This window comes from Neophocaena asiaeorientalis, unplaced genomic scaffold (genome assembly GCF_003031525.2).
Source record: "Neophocaena asiaeorientalis asiaeorientalis breed wild unplaced genomic scaffold, Neophocaena_asiaeorientalis_V1.1 scaffold82, whole genome shotgun sequence".
Taxonomy (NCBI): Eukaryota; Metazoa; Chordata; class Mammalia; order Artiodactyla; family Phocoenidae; genus Neophocaena; species Neophocaena asiaeorientalis.
The window spans coordinates 4,809,092-4,828,284 of record NW_020173068.1 but is presented as its reverse complement, the minus strand read 5'-3'; the positions used below and the strand labels follow the sequence as shown (position 1 = coordinate 4,828,284).

General features: G+C 49.0%; 1 protein-coding gene and 1 pseudogene across 3 annotated transcripts in view; one reads left to right on the top strand and one right to left on the bottom strand.

The window, feature by feature from the left end:
• NOL4L (nucleolar protein 4 like) overlaps positions 1-19,193 on the top strand; it is an 85,694-nt gene that overhangs the window by 28,895 nt on the left and 37,606 nt on the right. The window lies entirely within an intron of this gene.
• LOC112398427 (60S ribosomal protein L23a pseudogene) lies at positions 1,740-2,209 on the bottom strand (annotated as a pseudogene).

The window sequence follows — 19,193 nt, the reverse complement described above, 5'->3', positions numbered from 1 at the left end:
CAATGTTATCATGCAGCCTCGGTTTAATAGACACAGTGACACTGACCTTGTCCGAGAGACCAGCGCCACAAAGATGAGTAAGACAGCGTAGCTGGTCTCAAGGAGCTCTTCTTAGTAGAGGGCACAAGACAGCAGCCAGGGGACTGTAATCCAAGACAAGGAAACAGAAACAAGAGGGAACCAGGAACCTGCCAGGCGGTTCAGGGGACACTCGCTTATTTTAAAATGAGATTTGGACCAGCAAAGAGGGCCCAGGTGAGGGAAGCTGAGGGGTAACAGCTCTAGGAGAACCTGGGCTGGGGAAAAACAGAGCCAGTTTGGGAAAAGGAGGAGAAGGAAGAAGAGGCGGCGGAGGGGACTCAGAGCACGCACCTCTTGCAAGCAAGGCCACCAGAGAGCCCTTTCCTCAGTCAGCACTCGGGAGCCAGGCAAGGATTTGGGGCAGGAAATGAGCACATTCCAAGTGTGAAACTTTCTCAGGCTTGCATCTTCCTTAGAGGAGAAAGAAACAAGTCCACTCTGAAAAGCTCTCCACATTCACTTTTTTCTTTCTTTCTTTCTTTCTTTTTTTTGTGGCATGCGGGCCTCTCACTGCTGTGGCCTCTCCCGTTGCGGAGCACAGGCTCCGGACGCGCAGGCTCAGCGGCCATGGCTCACGGGCCCAGCCGCTCCGCAGCATGTGGGATCCTCCCGGACCGGGGCACGAACCCGCGTCCCCTGCATCGGCAGGCGGACTCTCAATCACTGCGCCACCAGGGAAGCCCCACTTTTTTCTTAATTGTGGTAAAATATGTGTAAAATTTTCCGTTTCAATCATCTTTAAGTGTGCGGTTCAGTGGCATTAAGTACATTCACAGTGTTGTGCAATCATTACCACTATTTCCAAAAGTTTTTCATCACCCCAAACCGAAACTTTGTAACCATTAAGCAATAATTCCCCATTCCCCCCACCTCCAGCCCCTGGTAACCACTGTTTTACTTTCTGTCTCTATAAATTTGACCATCTAGCTACCTCATATAAGTGGAATCACATATTTGTCCTTCTGTGTCTGGCTTATTTCACTTAGCGTGTTTCCAGGGTTCATCCACGTTGTAGCATGTGTCAAAACTGCATTCCTTTTTATGGCTGGATAATATTCCATTGTATGGATAGACCGCATTGTTTTTATCCATTCATCCGTTGATGGACGTTTGGGTTGTTTCCACTTTTTGGCTAGCCGCATTCACTTTTTAATATTTTAGACCAGGTTATGGGATAGGGAGGGATTAAAACAGGGATCTGCTCCTTCTCTCTCTGAGTCCTTACCCCTCTTTGTGGCTTGCTTTTCTCATGGACATTCTCAACCTCCTTCCTGCTCAAAAGAGCCCCCCAAAATGGGAAGACCTAAAGAGGAAGCACAGTTGATGGGTTACAGTGAGAGCCTGTCACTTAAACAGTGCCTGACTCACAGGACTTTTACCTGTGGAGAACCTGTGAGTACTGACTCTGACACCCAGATTTAAGAGCTTGATAGCAATGGTAATCTCCTCCTTCCCCTTCCTCAGGCTGCCCTGAAGCCCAGGCAAGGTGTGAGCTCAGGGGAGAAATAGCAGAATGGAAACTTTGCCATGTCCAAGGATTTAATGGTTTCTTAAGGAAGCAGCAGTTCTGATGTGTGTGTGTGTGTGTGTGTGTGTGTGTGTGTGTGTGTTTTAATAGTGAAAACTTTTATATTTAGAATTAGCCAGCTGGACTCAGTTTAGATGATCCCAATTTTGTTGGCAACATCCAAAGCATCATAGTCGGGGCCAGTTGAACACAGGGCTTCCTCTGTCCATCAGGCCTGATCAGGGTGTTGACCTTGGCCACACCAGTGTCATAGAGCTTCTTCACAGCCTGTTTAATGTGGTACTTATTGGCCTTGGCATCCACAATGAACACAAGTGTGTTGTTATCCTTTATCATCTTCATGGCTGTCTTGGTGGTGAGGGGAAACTTGATGATGGCATAGTGGTCAAGCTTGTTTCTCCTAGGGGGGGTCTTCTGAGGCTATTTGGGCTGCCTCCTGAGCTGCAGTATTTTGGGCCATCAGAAGATGGGTGACGTCCAGATCTTCTTTTTTCTGTGGCTATGGGCGACTTTCAACACTGCTCTCTTGGCCTTCAAAGCCTTTCCCTTGGCTTCGGCTTTGGGAGGGGCAGGGGCTTCCTTCTTTGCCTTCGGTGCCATCATCGTGAAAAGGCCAATGTGTTCTTGAAAATTAAACAGTAATCTTCATGGAATAGAAATAGAATGTAGAACTTCTAAATGACTAGAGAACGATAAAAGAACCAAAGAAAACTTGATCAGTCCAGCAAGAGTAATTAAAAGAGGGAATAAAAGAAGAAGTAACCAAAAAGAGATATAATAAATGGAAAAGATAGGTAAACTAACAGGAACAAGATGAAACACTAGTAAATCACAATAAACATAAATGGGTTAAATTCCACTACAAAGAGTGAAAAAGGCTCAGATGAGGTTTTTTAATGATAAAATCCATTTGGTATTTATAAAAGACTTTTCAGATGACACAAAAAGGAAGATTAAAACATAAGAAAGAGAGGGCAGCGCTATTAGTGTCACACACAAGTTCAAGGCAAACATGTTCAAGGCAAAAAAAGCATTAAATAGGGCAAAGTGAGATATTTTGTTGATCAAAAGCACAGTTTCCCAGTAAGATTTCAGAGCCTCTTGACTTTGGAGGTCTGCCCTTGGGGAGGTTGAGGGCTCTTGACCTCAGCAGTCTGCCCTGAGGGGGGGGTCAAGGAGGGCAGTAGGTCTTATGAACATAGAGAGTAACTTGGACTTCACTGTGAGAGACAGCATCTTTCTTTCTTCCCTCCTTCCCTCCTTCCCTCCTTCCTTCCTTCCATCCTTCCTCCCTTCCTTCCTTCCTTCCTTCCTTCCTTCCTTTCTTCCTTTCTTCCCATCTTTCTTTCTTTCCCAAACGCTCATGTTTTATCCCTTTTTCTTGTGAGGATCTTTTATAATCCCAGCATGTAAGCAAAACGTAAATATACTCTGGGCCTTTACTGGTCCCTGGACGTATCAGGGGAGTAGAAGGGGCAAAGGGTGGAGGCAGCACCTTTCTTTCACATCCCTCAGCATCTACCCATCATCAGTCTCTTCACCTTTGCAATTTTTGCTACTGTCTTTCTGTAGCTACTTCTCTAAACCAGTATTCGTACTTTGAGCATCAGCGTTTGCTCTCTGGAAATGTGCATGGAGCAATATGAGGGGCGGACTCCATGGAACTTGTGAGAATGTGCGGTCTGCAGCCTTAGCTGCCTGAATTTTAGTCCCTCTCCTCCTCTCCCCACTGGGCTCACCCATTGAGGTATGCTGGGGCCACTTTCTCAGTTCCCAGCCTCCTTCCCTTCTTTCCAACTCCAGGCCTTCCTGGTCATCTGCTGGCTTCCTTCTCACGTTCCATTTCTTGCCTCCCTCCACTCAGACACCCCCCACAGGCCTCTGGGATCAGCCCGCCTTATGTAGCTGAGTGAAGGGGGCCCAGCTTGCCTCTATGAGAGCCCAAGAAAGGCCTGAAATGCCACTGGCCCCATTATCAAGATCTGAGAAGCTGTAGCACAAACCTTTTCCCATCTCAGTAAATCCCTGGCACTGCAGAAGGTTTGTACTGTGGCAAGAAAAACAAAAAGCCACTGAAATACTGACCTTGACCGAGGCTGCTGTTTGGATTTCTCCAGGCAAAGAATGATCCTTGGCACGTTTCTGCTGTGAGAAGATGTGCAGGTGGGGTGGCTGATCTCAGGTCCTGCCCTGTGCCCCTCAGGCCTTCCCGCATCACCCCAGGGCAGCTAACCCTTAGAAACAGCTTCTCAAGTGTTCATCTTTTTTGTTTATTTGTATTCATTTTTATTTTTATCAATAAAAAATACACATCTTAAAAGTCATATAGAAAAACGGCAGATCCTGTCCCAGCCTCCCCTCTTCAATTTCTACCCTTCAGAGACATCCTCCGTTCTTTCTTATCTTTAGCTGTCTCTTCTGGTATTTATCTCCTATTTCTACATAACATGTGTTCATGCTGCTAGTTCTTGATTTTTCAGTTTGGGCTGTTTTGGTTATTGTTGTTTAATTTCCTGCTGGAGGAGATAAGTATGTACACTATTACACCCTCTCATAAACACATGTATTATTTCTCCTTCTTCCATCCCTCAGTATTATTTATACCTCCCTATTTAGGTAAATTACTATATTTCTATTATAATGGCTGTATAGGTTATTCATAGCTGAGCCAATCAGCACACTGTGATTACATCTTCTTTCTTTTGATTCCCCAGAGTTAGCCATTGCCTCTTTTTTTCCAGCCTTAGCCCTCCATCTTTTGAGCTTGCTTATGGGGTGTGTGTGTGTGTGTGTGTGTGTGTGTCATTTTTATTTTTATGTACTCAGATTTATCAGTTTTTTTCTTTAATAGCTTCTGCATTTGAGTCTTAAGAAAAACCACTCTGCCTCCGTGTTCTCTTTTAGTATTCTCATGTTTTTAGAACAGTTTTAGATTTAGAGAAAAATTGAGAAGCTAGTGCAGGATTCCCACATTATCCACCCCCACATGGTTTTCCCTATTTTTTTTTTTTTTTTTTTTTTTTGCGGTACGCGGGCCTCTCACTGTTGCGGCCTCTCCGGTTGCGGAGCGCAGGCTGCGGACGCGCAGGCTCAGCGGCCGTGGCTCACGGGCCCAGCCGCACCGCAGCATGTGGGATCTTCCCGGACCGGGGCACCAACCCGTGTCCCCGGCATCGGCAGGCGGACTCTCAACCACTGCGCCACCAGGGAAGCCCATCCCCTATTATTAATATCTTACATTAGTATAATACATTTGTTACAATTAGTGAACCAATACTGATACATTATTAACTAAAGTTTATATATTATTTAGATTTCCTTAGTTTTTACCTAATGTCCTTTTTCTGTTCCACAGTCCTATCTGGGATACACTATTAACATTTACTTGTCACATCTCCTTAGGCTCCTCTTGGCTGTGATAGTTCCTCAGCCTTTTCTTGGTTTCGATGACCTTGATAGTTTTAAAGCGTACTGGTCAAGTATTTTGTAGAATTTTGGAATTTGTCTGATGTTTTTCTCAACATAAAACTGGGGTTATGGGTTATTAGGAGGAAGACCACAGACACAGAGTGCCATTTAAAAAAAATTATTGAAGTATAGTTGGTTTACAATGTTGTGTTTAATTTCAGCAGACTCAGTTATACATGTACACACACACACACACACACACACACACACACACATATATTCTTTTCCATTATGGTTTGTCACAGGATATTGAATATAGTTCCCTGTGCTCTGCAGTAGGACCTTGTTGTTTATCCATCCTGTATACAATAGTTTGCCTCTGCCGATGCCACACTCAGAGCGCCATTTTTACCACATCATATCAAGTGTACCTACTGTCACCATGACTCATGACCGTTGATGTTGCCTTGCCCACACCGGCTGACATGATGTTTGCCAGGGGTCCTCACTGTAAAGTTACTTCGGAAGGAAGTCACCACGTGCAGCCCACACCTAAGGGGTGGGGTTTATAATTTCCCTCCTTGACGGTAAAGTGTCTACATACATTATTTAGAATTCTTTTGCATGGGAGGTTTGTCTCTCCTTCCTCATTTATAAATCTATTCAATCATTTACTTATATGGCTATTTTTTCTATACTTGGGGTTATAACTCAGTACCGCTGTATCTATTTTGATGCTCCAGCTGTTCCGGCTTTGGCCACCGGGAGCTCTTTCAGCTGGCTCCTGTGCTCTTTTGACATACCCCCATTGAAGTTTTTTGTTGGTTTGTTTTCTGAAGGATTTTATTTTGTTTTAGTGTTTCTTTACTTTCTGGTACTACAAGATGCTCCAGGCTCATCTTGTATATATTCTACCCCAATCCTAGAATCAGCTATATCTTCCTTATATTATAGAATCATATTAAAAACCAAGATCTGGGCAATAAGTGTACTTATTGCTACTGGGGTGTCCTTTCTTTTAGACCCTCTCAGATGACAGAGCAAAAAAATATATGTGTTTTCATTTTTCATATTTGATCTTTGATCCATTTGGAGCTCATCCTAGTATATTCTGAGACACACGTCCTGCTTTACCCTTTTGTGTCAACATCATTTATTAAGGAACCTATTTTCTTCCCACTGATTTGAGATGCCACCTTTATAATTTACTAAATTTCCATCTGAAACAGAATGTACTTCTATTCAGTCCACCGGTTTCTTTGTTCATGTACCAGCTACACACTGTTTTAAGTATTGAGACTAATATGTCTTAATATCTAATACATGTAATTGATATATCTTACTACGTAGCAGGAATGGTTCCCCTCCTTGTTGTCCTTATTTTTTAAAGCTTCCTTGGCTTGAAAAAAGAAGTATTTGAAAAAAAAAAAGTTTAATGCCTTAAAAAATTTCATGCTCCATTCTTGGTGAGGGAAAGATACTGAGGCACCGTTGATCCATCCACGTGAACATGAAGCTGAAACACTTTGATTGCGGGCCTTTCTGTTCACCCAGCAGACCGGGTGGGCCGTGAGCCAGGAGCATCACACTTCCGTGCTGGAATCTGGGGGCTATAAATATTGACAGCCCAGCGTTCCGATCCTCCTAAAGATGGTGACAGGCAAAATAGGGCATCGCTAAAACTTGAGAGGGAAAGTTTTCTGGGAAACCTCTTTTTTTTTTTTTTGCGGTACACGGGCCTCTCACTGTCGTGGCCTCTCCTGTTGCGGAGCACAGGCTCCGGACGCGCAGGCTCAGCGGCCATGGCTCACGGGCCCAGCTGCTCCGCGGCATGTGGGATCTTCCCGGCCTGGGACACGAACCTGCGTCCCCTGCATCGGTAGGCGGACTCTCAACCACTGAGCCACCAGGGTAGCCAGAAACCTCTTTTTTGAGAAGACAAAAAGGGAAGTGAAAAACCCACTGTCAAACATCTTTGTTACAGGGCATTGTTTTAGTGATCAATATATTTCACTGACAGTCCTCGGTGCTTTGAAGAAACTTCCTACAGTTTCCAAATACTTGACGAAAATGAGCATTACGGCTGTTTTCGCCAGGGCAGCCTGGGTTCAGAGACGTCCGTGTCTCTCTTCTTTCCTCCTGCTTCCCTGAAGCTGTGTGGGAAAGAAGCAGAAAGTGACCAACATCCTGTCTCCAAAGCCAGTTGCCTGATGCAGTTAGTAGATACCCCAAACCTAAACAACTCATTGTCCCCATCCGCTCCAAAAGTCTCAGCCCCCTTCCAGGCTACCAAATCCACCCCCATGCTTGCAAGGATGCTGACGCAGCCTTTCAGCTTCATTATCTGGGAGGAAAAATGCATGCAGTGCCCATCATTTACTGGTGCAGGCAGGAGAGCTGCCTGGTGCCCGGAGCAGAATCCCGCATGTGGGGCTGGCCTGAAGATGCTTTATCTGTGTCAAGGGAAAAGGCGGGGGCAAGGTCAGGAGCTGCTACCTGGGCCTCCATCCATGGGAGCAGCCCTGTCTTCTCAGACCTCTGACTGTGAACCGCCCCTCAAGGCACCCAGGTAGCTGACTCCCTGCTCTGTCTCTAAGGACCCAACAGGAAAGGAGGTGTCTCTCCCCAGCTGGGCCAGGAAGGAGCAGCTCAAACCAGATGGTCACTGAACCAATGGCCGACCTTGTGCCCCACCCCCCTCCGACTCTGGGTCCAGCCTGACTGAGACCCAGAGGGGCCTTGTTGTCTCATGGCCACATCCTGTTGTTGTATTTAACAATGGAACTCCTGACCCCAGTTCTTGGATATCCCCCAGTTCGAGGGGGATATCTTGGGCAGGGCGCTTTCTCCCGCCCTCCCTTTTTTTTGTCACATTTTTTTGAGGGCGAAACCCCTGGTGGCTTTGTGGAGGCTTCTGCTTAAGGCACCGCAATGCGGGCTGCTTGGCTCCGGTTGGGGGGGGGTGCCGAGCATTTATGGGTTGTGGCTTTTCCACAGCTTCTTGACTCCCCCGACCTTGGCAGCCTGATGGCTCCTTCTTCTCAGGTGGGGCCAAGACAGGTCCCGGCCCCCAGCAAAGAGCTGCTCCAGGAGACCTGACCCCACTTGGTGGCTGGGTGGGCCAGGGCTTTGTAACCAGACCTGGAAAATGCAGGAGGGGTGCAGACGCTTCAGTAGCTGATGTCTGGAGATCAATTAGAGATAATGGCTCTGGGTGGACTCGAAGAAGCATGGCCAGGATTTTTCCTGGTTGTGATTGTGTTCACCTCATTAACCGGCCTTTTTCTTTTTTTTTTGAGGGTGGCACAGAAGTGTCACACTGTTTGTGCTGCCTGCCTTGTTTTACTCATACGGGGACCAGGCATCGACCCACGGCAGGCTGGGAGCTCCCCAACCTCCACTCAGACGGAGGAGGCAAAGGCCCACGCTTCTGCTCACAGCCCTCCAGACCCTTGCCCTCCCTGCGACCCTCTGTGTGTATAGTTTTTAAAAAATCTCCTACTTCATTCATTCAACAATCATTTAAGTTCCTTCAACGTCCCAGACACTGTTCTGAGACAGACAGGGAGCCCGCTCTCTGGGAGTTCACAGGCCATAGAGATGATAAACAAGACAAGAAAGAAAAAAAGATATGCAAAAGTGCGATGTTTAGGGCGGAGAATTAAAATAGAGACCATCGATAGACTGCGCCTCTGGGTGAGAAGGCCTCTCTGAAAAGATGGCATCCAGGCCGAGACCCAATTGATAGGAGGTGGCCCGGTGGAGCAGACAGTGAGTGCAAAGGCCCTAGGCTGGGAACAGCAAGGGGACTAGGACAGCGGAGTGAGGGGCAGATGTGCTTGGGAGAAGCCCGAGCAGCCTGCAGAGGACAGTGTTCTCTCGCCCACCTGTCGTGTGCACGTGGAACCTCAAGGCGCACCTTCCTCTTCCAGAGGAGGGCAGGGGCTTAACTGGAGGTGACAGCAAGTGGAGATGAGCGGCCAAGAGAGCCCGTCGACTCCGACCCTAGGTGTGGCCCTGCCCCGCACCAGCTGCCTAACTTTCACTTCTCCAAGCTGCAGCTTCCCTGTTACTGGAACAGCACGTTTGGGCCAGACTTCAGTGGTTTTCAAAATTTGCTTTTGGACAGAGGAACCCCTTTCTTCAAGGAAACTCTTCTGGGGAGGAAGTTAGTGTGTCAGGGGTCAGCAGGAGGCAGGCATGTCGCTGGGAAAGGGGCCCAGAGCTCTGCCCACCTGCCCTTCCTGCCCCCAGCCAGCCCACCTCCAGCCTTCAGCAGTAAATAACAGGGCCTGGATTGCCCTGAGCTTTGGGCTGGGGTGCTGCAGACAGGCGGGAGAGGGGCTCAGCCCAGCATGACCACAGGCAGCCCGGCCCCAGGCTGGCCGCTCCCCTCTCTCCTGCAGCTTCCTCCTCAGTAGATGTGAGTGACAGAGCCTATGCCTTGCCAGCCCCATGGTTGCTGGGAGGCTTGGATGTTTGGAACAGCTTCAAGTGCCTCAAGAAAAAATAGGACAGAAACAGAAGATGCTCTTTACCTGGAACACTGCTGTGGCTCGGGAAGTGCCCGGGCACACCTGTGCAGAGCCTGGCACCTTTCCCTCTGCAGAGTCCTCCCCCACCCTGCACCGCAGTAGCCACAGCAGGTGCCCTGACACAACCCCCCTCCTCAGTCTCTTTAAGGACCTGACAGTCTAGGGAAAAGGCCACATGGGTCTGGGGTCCTTACTGTCCAGTCCATCCATAAACAGGAGCCCTGTGAATCAGACAGGGATGCTTTTGACTACAGGTCTAAAAACCCAGCTGGCTCTATAACAAAACATGAAGGTTTTTTACACCTGAAATAGGAAGAGTGGTGGCGCAGCTGTTGGTGTTGATGTCAGCCATGTTGGGTTGGTGTCTCTGTGATGTTATTGACCTTTTCCTCACACTAGCAAGTTGGCTGCTATTGCTCCAGCCATCTTGTCCACATTCAGGGTGAGAAGAAGACGGGAAGGGGTGGCGTAAGCTTAGTCCAGCAAAGCAAAAGCTTTCCCAGAGAGTTGCCAGTACATTTTTGTTAACATCTCATTGGCCAGGGTCACATGGCCACTTCCAGCTGCGGGGGTGCAGGTGGGAGGTGGGGGCTGGGAAAGAAAAAATTTCACTTCCCACCTTCTGTAGTTCAGACAAGGGAGAGAGAAATGTTGAGTCTAGCTATCAGGTAAGTTAGTCCACAGTATCTGCCATGGCCTGGGCACCATCATTTGAGCTTGACAATGCCTTTGGGTGTTAAGTTGCCAAAGGCTTGGGCAGGGGGAAGAATAGTAAGGGAGGGGCTTCCCTGGCCATCCAGTGGTTAAAAGTTCGCCTTCCAATGCAGGGGCTGCAGGTCCGACCCCTGGTCAGGGAGCTAAGATCTCATATGCTTCACAACCAAAAAACCAACATGTAAAACAGAAACAATATTGTGCCAAGTTCAGTAAAGACTTTAAAAGATGGTCCACATCAAAAGAAAAAAAAGAATAGTGAGGGAAGGAAACAGAGCGGAAGCAGGGAGGAAGGGAAGAGAGGAGGGGGTGGCAGGGAGGGGAGCAGGAACCATCTTTCGAGGCCTTCTGTGTGCTGGGTCCCTTACAGACAACATGCGGAAGCTGAGGCTCGGTGTCAGAGAGCTCAGGTAACTCACCCAAAGTGCGTGAGAGGCAGAGCCTGTTCCCTCCCACATTAACGCTGCTATTTCCCAAGGGATGGGTAGGGAGGTCGGGGGGAGAAGGGAAAGGAGAAAGAAAGTGATGGTGAGGTTAGGGCCAGGCCAAGGCCCCCTGCACCAGCAGCTTCATGGGCACGGGCCTGGGTCTGCTTATCTCACCACCACAGTCCCTCACCTGGGTCAGGCCTTGGCACACAGTAGGGGCTCAAGAAATGTTTGTTGACTGATGTCTGTATCATTAATTACTTATCTTTCACATCATCATCATTAACAATAACTAGGGTTTGGGCAGGTGTTCTGTGTCAGGCATCAGTCCAGCGCCCTGCAGGCATCCCTGCATTTAAGCGCACAGCAGTCTTCAGAAACAAGCTTCTATTATTGTGCCCCCATTTCAGAGATGAAAAAACTGAGGCTTGGAGAAGTTAAGTCTCCCGCCTGAGATCACACCGAGGAAGGGCCTGAATGCAAGCAAAACACGTCCCCTGCTCTACCCCCACCTTAGATGCTGACCGTCAAACACAGGACGCCAGCCACCAGCAAGGCCTCTGTGCAGCATCTCTGGCCCCAAAGCCTTGGCTGCTACCCGTCCCCCCACACGACCCCCACCTGCAGCCTCCGTCACGGAGGGACCACCTGCCCCAGTTTCCCAGCGTCTCGCTCAGCTCGCAGAGGGGCTCTGCCTCTCCTCCGGTCACCTGCTGAGGAGCAGCCGGAGTTGCCTCCCAGGAGACTCCCAGGCCCAGCCGCCCTCAGGGGCTGCACGGAGAAGCTGAGGTTCCAGGCAGGGGCTGACCACCTCGGAGCAGCCTCAACCCCGGGGGAAACCTCTGCCCACCCAGCCCCAGACTCGCTCTAGAGGGTTCCTCTCTCTGCTCTGCTGGAGGTCGGTGAAGCACAGTGCCCCGCGGTACGTCTCAGCAGCCCCACCTGGGCAGGGCCCACCATGCACCCTGGAGACCAGCTCACCCTGCTTCAAACCCCAGCACGTCCACTAGCTTTTAGCTCTGTGACTGTGGGCATGTCCCCTGGTCTCTGAGCTGTCGGGGGACTCAATGTGTCATTTAATCTCCCTCCCACAGCCACTATCTTCGTGTGCAAAGTGGTAGTTAAATCACCCTTGTTATTTGACTGGTCCAATAAGGTAACATATCCTACCACCCAGCACGGGTGCCTGGTAGTGTATGGGTCGCCATAATGGATTACACCAAGCTCTAAGCTGCTCAGCTATGGTAACTGGCCTCAGCGTTTTTCCCCCTTCTCATACTTTTATGGAAGTATAACACGCATACAGAAAAGAACACGTATCATTAAGTGGACAGCTCAGTAAATTTTTACAAACTGAATCCACCTCTTGTGACCAATTCTCACATCAAAAAACAGAACTTTGTCAGCGCCACAAAGACCCTTTGAGCCCCCACTCTGGTCACTCACCTTTGGCAAGGGTGGCCACTCTCCTGACCTCTGATACCACAGATTGCTTCTGCCTGTTCTGCTGTGGCACGTGTGTGCTCTTTTGCCCACAAGCATGAGTTCGTGAGAGTCCTTGTGTTGGGGCCTGCACCACTAGTTTGTTCCTTTCCATCGCTGAGCAGTATTCCACCGTGTAGATGTGCCACCATCATCCATTCTCCGCTGATGGACACTTGGTAGTGTCCAGGCCAGGGCTGCTGTGAAAAGTGCTGCTGTGACCATCGTGGCGTGTTTGGGGACCATCTGTACTCGTTTTTGTTGTGTGCACCCCCAGGAGCAGTAGTGCCAGGTTGCAGCTGGCCTTGGCTTTTTGGCCAAGCCTCTCCAAAGGTGCCAGGAAAGAAGGGAGAGAGGAGGTAGGTGCCCTCTCTGGGGAGCTCCAAAGTGTGGTCTGCATTAAGGGGGGGGGTGCGCTTAATTCAGAGCTTTGTTGCAGACATCAGGGCTGTGCTGGGCAGTGGGCAGGATGGGGTCCTGAGTGATGCAGTGGTAGGTCCCTACTGTGTGCAGGATGCTACCGGGGACTCTGCCACCTGAGAGCCTGTCCCAGCCCCTGAGAGCTCATGGTCCAGTTGGGGAGATGAGGTATAGCTGAGGAAATGGGAAGTACTACAGGTGCATTAAGTGATATAAGACTGACGGAGACCTGCCACCAGAGCCAGCTGGGTGGTCTGTGAGATTGACGCTTTGAGTTCAGAGGGGCCTAGATCTGGCAGGGGTGGAGGATGTCTTTGTTAATGGCCCAGAGTATATTTCTACCTAGTGAACGCCCATGCATTCTTCAATACCCAACTTAAATGTCACCTCCTCAGTGGAGCCCTCCAGGATCCACTATGTCCTTCTCACATAACTAGGCACTTCCTTCCTAGCAGGTCCCACAACTGTCAAGTACAAACCGAATATATATCCGGTGACTAAAACCTTTGTGGTCATTTGATTAATCTCTCTCTCTCCTGCTGGCCTGCAGGCTACAGGTGGGAAGACCTGTATCTGTGTTGTTCATTGTTGTGTCACCCGTACTAATCATGGTGCCTGGCATGTGGTAGGGGGTCTATACATTTTTGTGGAAAAAACGTGTGTCTGGAAGCATGCATGATCAAAGGCTTGAAGGGGGTCACACATGGGCAGTTGAGGGACAGCAGTTGTGAGTCTGAAGCAGAGTTCACAGTTTGGAACAGAAGGCTGTAAGGCCAGCAGGGCTGTGGAAGCCCTTAAACACCAGGCCAGAGAGCTCTAACTTGATTCTGCCCGTGACTGGGAGCCATTGAAGGTTTTGGAGTAAGAGAGATTAATTGATGACATTTTAAAGCAACACGTTTCTGAAAAGGCAACTGATCAAATTGTAATTTCTACCTTTCGTCATGGTTGTTAGGAAAGTGTATTTCAACAAGTCAGACTCTTAGTGATACGCATCATGGGAAATGTATCTGAATAGAGAAGGAGTGAGGAAACGGCATGGGACAGTTTCTCCTAGATTTCAACCAAGGTGTCAAACCAACTATGAGGTTGCAGCCAGCTGGGCAAAAATCAGTGAATGTGAAGAATAAATGGATAAGCTGAGTTACTACCCAACCTGCAGATCAGGTATTTCGAATCCAGGCATGTGTGAAGCCCTGGAGCTTCTATCCCCGCTCTTCTTCCTACCGAGATGCCCTCTCCACTTGCCACATGTCACATTCCTCCCGCCTTCTTTGGTTCAGAGTAGATGTCACCTCTTCCAGGAACCACCCCCCAACAGCCCCTCAGTCAGAAACGCGCCCCCCCCTCACCGTTTGCCGTAATTGTGCTGCACCTGGAGCCTTCCCTGCTGTGGCAAGAGTTTGTCTTTATTATGCTACGGGCAGGGACAGTTCATGGCAGGTAGAGGTGAGTGCTGGCCCTACCAGATATTAAAATATATTCCAGAGCTATGCTATTGGGACAGGAATTGACAGATCAGTAGAATAGGCAATTCCAAAAGTAAGGGGAAATTAGTATACTATAAAGATGGCACTTCCAATCAGTGGATAAAGATGAGTTATTTAAAAGATGGTATTGGGGGCTTCCCTGGTGGTGCAGTGGTTAAGAATCCGCCTGCCAATGCAGGGGACACGGGTTTGAGCCTTGGTCCGGGAAGATCCCACGTGCCGCAGAGCAACGAAGCCCATGCGCCACGACTACTGAGCCTGCAACCTAGAGCCCGCAAGCCACAACTGCTGAGCCTGCGTGCCACAACTGCTGAATCCTGCACACCTAGAGCCCGTGCTCCACAAGAGAAGCCACTGCAATGAGAAGCCCGCACACCATAATGAAGAGCAGCCCCCATGAGTAGCAACGAAGACCCAACACAGCCAAAAAAAAAAAAAAGATGGTATTGGGACAACTAGGATAGGCATTAAAAAACAAAATAAGCTAGATCTTCACCTCACTTCTTATATGGAGAGAAATTACAGATAGAATAAAGATTTAACTCTAATGAAGCTATAAATGCTCTAGAAGAAAATATGGGTGAATTACATTTATAATTTTAGAGTGGAAAAAGAAAAACCTTTTGTTTTGACGTGAAATCCTAAAGCCCTAAAGGAAAAAAAAAACCTAATGAGACAATATAAAAAAAAAAAAAGGAAAATTTTCATATGGCAAAAAATCCCATCATAAATAAAAAGACAACAAAAGGAAAACATGTTTGCAAAATATATGACAAAAGATGAATTCCCTTCCTTTCTAAACAGTTCTTACCAAAAAAACAAACCACCAACTCAAGTAAAGGGCAAAGAATATGAATAGATTGTTTAAAAAAAGGAAAAGAATGACAAGTGACCAATAAACGCACGATACACATAAATATAGGCTCACATTCCCAAATGAAGAGGGCAGAGAGAGACACCATTTTTCACTTCTCAGATTGACAGAGATAAAGGAGGTTGCTAATACGAAGCGCTGACAAGTGTGTAGTGAAATGACAACTACCAGCTGCTGCTGGCTGCTGAGGAAACTGGTACAGCGTTTGTGGAGAGGGTTCTGACCAGCACTGTGAAAATGTAGACTCCTGAGGATGACAGTAAAAGCTACCATTTACCGAGTACTCCCTCTGGGGAAAAGAGCAAGCTGTATTTTATGACCTAACCTCAGAAGTCATAGACCCTCATTTCCACAGCCCTATCCATTGTGCCAGGGGACCAAGGGTGTGATACCAGGAGGGGGAAGGATCATCGGGAGAGCTGGGAGGCCGGACACCACAGTTTCTGATGTCAGAGGGGACATTTTGGTGTCAAATACATTAAACATACTATCTCATTATCTGCTTTGTAGATGAGGAAACTGGTGCCCAAGGACACTTGTTTGGTGTCAGAGCCAGAATTGGAACCAGTCCCATTTGCCTAGACTCTTTCTAGTCCACCTCCTCAGTGGTCTCCCGGATGCCACTCCTGCTTCCTTATAATTTCATCTCCTCTGATCTAAAAACATAATTTAGATGGCGTGATTTCCTTGCTCTTAGAATAAAATCCACACACACCTCACGGTGGTGTCCAAGGCTCTGAGTGCTTGGCCCTGCGTGCCCTCTCACCCCTACCTCCTCCCACCCTCCCCCACGCTCTAAATACACTGGTAGCTTTCAAGTCCTCAAACATGCCAAGCCCCTTCTCACCTCAGGGCCTTTGCACCAGCTGTTTCCTCTGCCTGCAAGACGGTGCCCCCAAGTCTTCACCCCGCTGTCAGCTTCCAGCATCCTGGGGTCAGAGCACATGTGGGCTTACTCCCGAGAGGGGCCTTCCCTGACCACTCAGCCCAGAGCCCACCTTATCTCCACCCTCAACCCCTGTCTCCCCTCCACCCCTCACCGCCCCCATCCTCTGCGTCTCCTTCACCCCATCACCACCTCACTCTTTGTCTCTGGGATCCAACCAAGATTCAAACTTCGCATTTCAATGTTTTTTCTCATTAGTCTCGTGATTAAAAGAACAGTCAAACTAATGACAGTGCATCTTTTGAAGTGTCCGGGATACTTGTGTTATGGAGTCTCTCTTTCAGTATTTCTTGTATGGTTGTTTCTTCATGATCAGATGCAGGTTAAACATTTTGGAGGGGAGGACTTGACATGGGGAGAACATAACATAGGTAATGCTATGTTCTCTCATTGCATCCCTTCAGGAAGTAAGCACATCGTGTCAGGTGGTTCTACTTCGGGGTCTGCTGCATTTGATCACTTGATTGGGGGTGTCTGCCAGTCTCTCCATTGTGCAGGCACGTGTGCCTTTTATCATTAATAAGTAATTTGCAGGGATAATTTTTTTTTTTTTTATGCTTTGAGATGCTTGAATAGCATCTGTTCTGGTCACACTAAGATCCTGTTATTCCTAATCACAACCTCTGGTTCCCGTGGCCAGGTCCCTGCTCACAGAGCGTGCTAATTTCATATGGGAATCCGCCTGGAGGGGTTTGCTGCTTAAGAAGCTCCACAGAGCAAATGCCCTGCCAATTTTGCCATTTACAAAGGCACCCACTGTTTGCAGAGCCTGGAGGGGACATGAAGGCAGTACCGCCGCCTTAAGCAGACCAGAGCAGCCCTTCTCTGTCATGGTCTCCCACCAGCCTGGGGCTGGAAGAAGAGACACATCACTGGGAGAATTAGTGGTCAAGAGACTAGGTTATGTCATTCCTTGTTGGGACCCATGCTGTGGCCACTTTAAGGATATGCGCAAAGACACAGAGAGCAACCTACACAAGGTTACTCAAGGAGTGGCAGCTTCTGCAGGAATTAAGGAGCCGGGAGATTTCTGCAGGCTTCAGCACACATGAAAACTCACCTAATTCGCCGTGCTACTAAATAGCCAGGCTTCTCCAGGGCTCCCAACCGCTTCCTGTGTATCGAGTGAGGCTGGGGCTGTTTTATCTCAGGGATGGTAAATGAGTTCACATTTCATGCCTAGAGAAAATCACTGCTCTGCCCTCCTGGCGTACTAGCTCTTTCTCTTATTAGTCAGAGAAGAGGTGGCTTATCTGGGTTCAATTCCACCTTTGAACATCAGCTGGATCTCGCTTTATATTTCAAGCCCAGATGTCCACCACCGCTGTGAAATAGTGACTCAGGCCAGGAGAAGTCAGAGGTCTCTAGAAATGTGGTGGGAAGAGATGGGAAATCCTGGGCCTGAATTATCTCATTTTCAGAGTGAGGAAGGACAGTTCCCATGTTGGAAACACCCATATTTCCCTGTATGAACTGAAGATTCGTGGCCACTAATTAATTCTAAAAATCATTATTGGTGTGTGGACGTTCAGACAATGAAGTTTCCAAACTGTCCCCCACCACAAAGGATGAGAAATAAAGATCTCATAGAGAAAAGTGGGAAGAGTGAATTGGTTTGAAAACACATTTGATTTTAGGGATAAAAGGTGCTAATGAGTAACATGCTTAGAGCCTCTTTTAAAAACAAAGTGTGACTTTTATATTGACAGTAAAATCTTTAGCGTGTGCAGAAGGAAGTCGGTGTGCTGTTAATCTGATGTGTTGTCATCTTTTTATTTTTCTAATGGGTGAATACTGAGCCCTGAACCTGCGGTGTTGTACTTCCAACTCGTACCTGTAGAGGGAGCCTCGTTTACCTCGGATTGTTCACAATGCAAAGCTTTCAGTGGAAGAAAGAAAAAGGCTTTTTACAGAAAAAAAGTTGGAGGGTTAAAGGCAGTCTGTTTCAAAATTGCAAACAATCGCGGTGGCTGTCTCGTTTTCTCTTCTTTGCTGGTTTCACTGTGAATGAATTGTAGCGTAAAGTCAGTAGAAATTGCCCCTCCTCTTTGGATGCGACCAGAGGAACCAGGTGGTGGGATCGTTATTGGTTTGTTTTGTTTTGTTTTTTGGCCATTTCCTCACAGAATTCCACGAGGGCAGCTCTCCATCCCCGTTAAAGCACAAGATTTTCTGAAGGCTGATCTGTTGGAGGGTGTGGATTTGGGGAGGGGAGAATCCGCCCTGACCAATCTTCTCTGTCGGGGGCTAATTCTGCTGTCGGGGTACGAGCGTGTTATGTTTCAGGCTGAGTCTGAGGCTGCTCAGAGGTCCAGGGTCCCCCACCACCGCAACGCCCGGCGCCGCCTTCTCCTGCACCCCAGGTGGATGAGGTCTGACTGCGCGGAGCACTGCGTCTCTGATCCGCGTGGGTCCTTCCCCTACTGCGATTCTGTGTCTGTGGACAGTGCGCGCCCGGGTCTGGGATGGAGCAGCATTTCTTGATGTTATCCTATGACTTTACAACTGTATCTTGTGCGCCTTAAGGAGCCCGAACTGTGTGGTCTAGAGGAGCACAATGTCCGGCGGGAGGTGGGGCGGGGAGAGAGCCGGGAGCAGGCCGGCGGCGGGCGCTGGAGATGGTTGAAATGTTTGGGTCTGACAGGTGAGCGCAGTCGGACTCTTCGGCCCCCGCCAGTGGGAAGAAGGGGAGCAGGGGAGGGTGTAAACTAAGTGGTGGGAAAGAGACAAAGGAAGAGTGAAGAGGCGAGATGGTGCGGAATAGGGGAGGGGGAGGGGAGGGGGCAGCGAATGGGCAGCAAGCCGAGGAGCCCGAGCTTGAACTTGATCGAGAAAAGGGGGGGCCCAGAGTGAGGGGGCGGCACAGAGCCGACCACGTGCCTGTCTTTCCCAGAGCTGGGTCTCGCTCTGACCGCCGGGGGGCCCAGCCCTCTGGCCCAGCAGCCCCGCCCAGCGAGGACCCAAGTCCCCGGGGAACCAGAAGACGCGCAGGGGTCGAGGGCTGTCCGAAGGCCCCAGGGTGCCGGGAGTTCCTAATGGTGCCCGAGTCACTTTCTTTGGGCCAAGTGTCTCCTCTTCTGGTCTGAACGCGGAGAGCCGACCGGGCGCCCCCCAGCCCCCACCCCGGACTCGAAGACTGAGTCCTCCGCGAGCAAGGGGCGGGCACAGACCCCACCGCCTTCTTTCCCGGGCTCAGACCCCGGCAAGAATCTTCCTCCAAGCGCTTCCCCCTTAAGAGAGCTCTCCCCACAGAGAGCGCGGCGGCGCGTCCAGCGCGCCCTCATCCC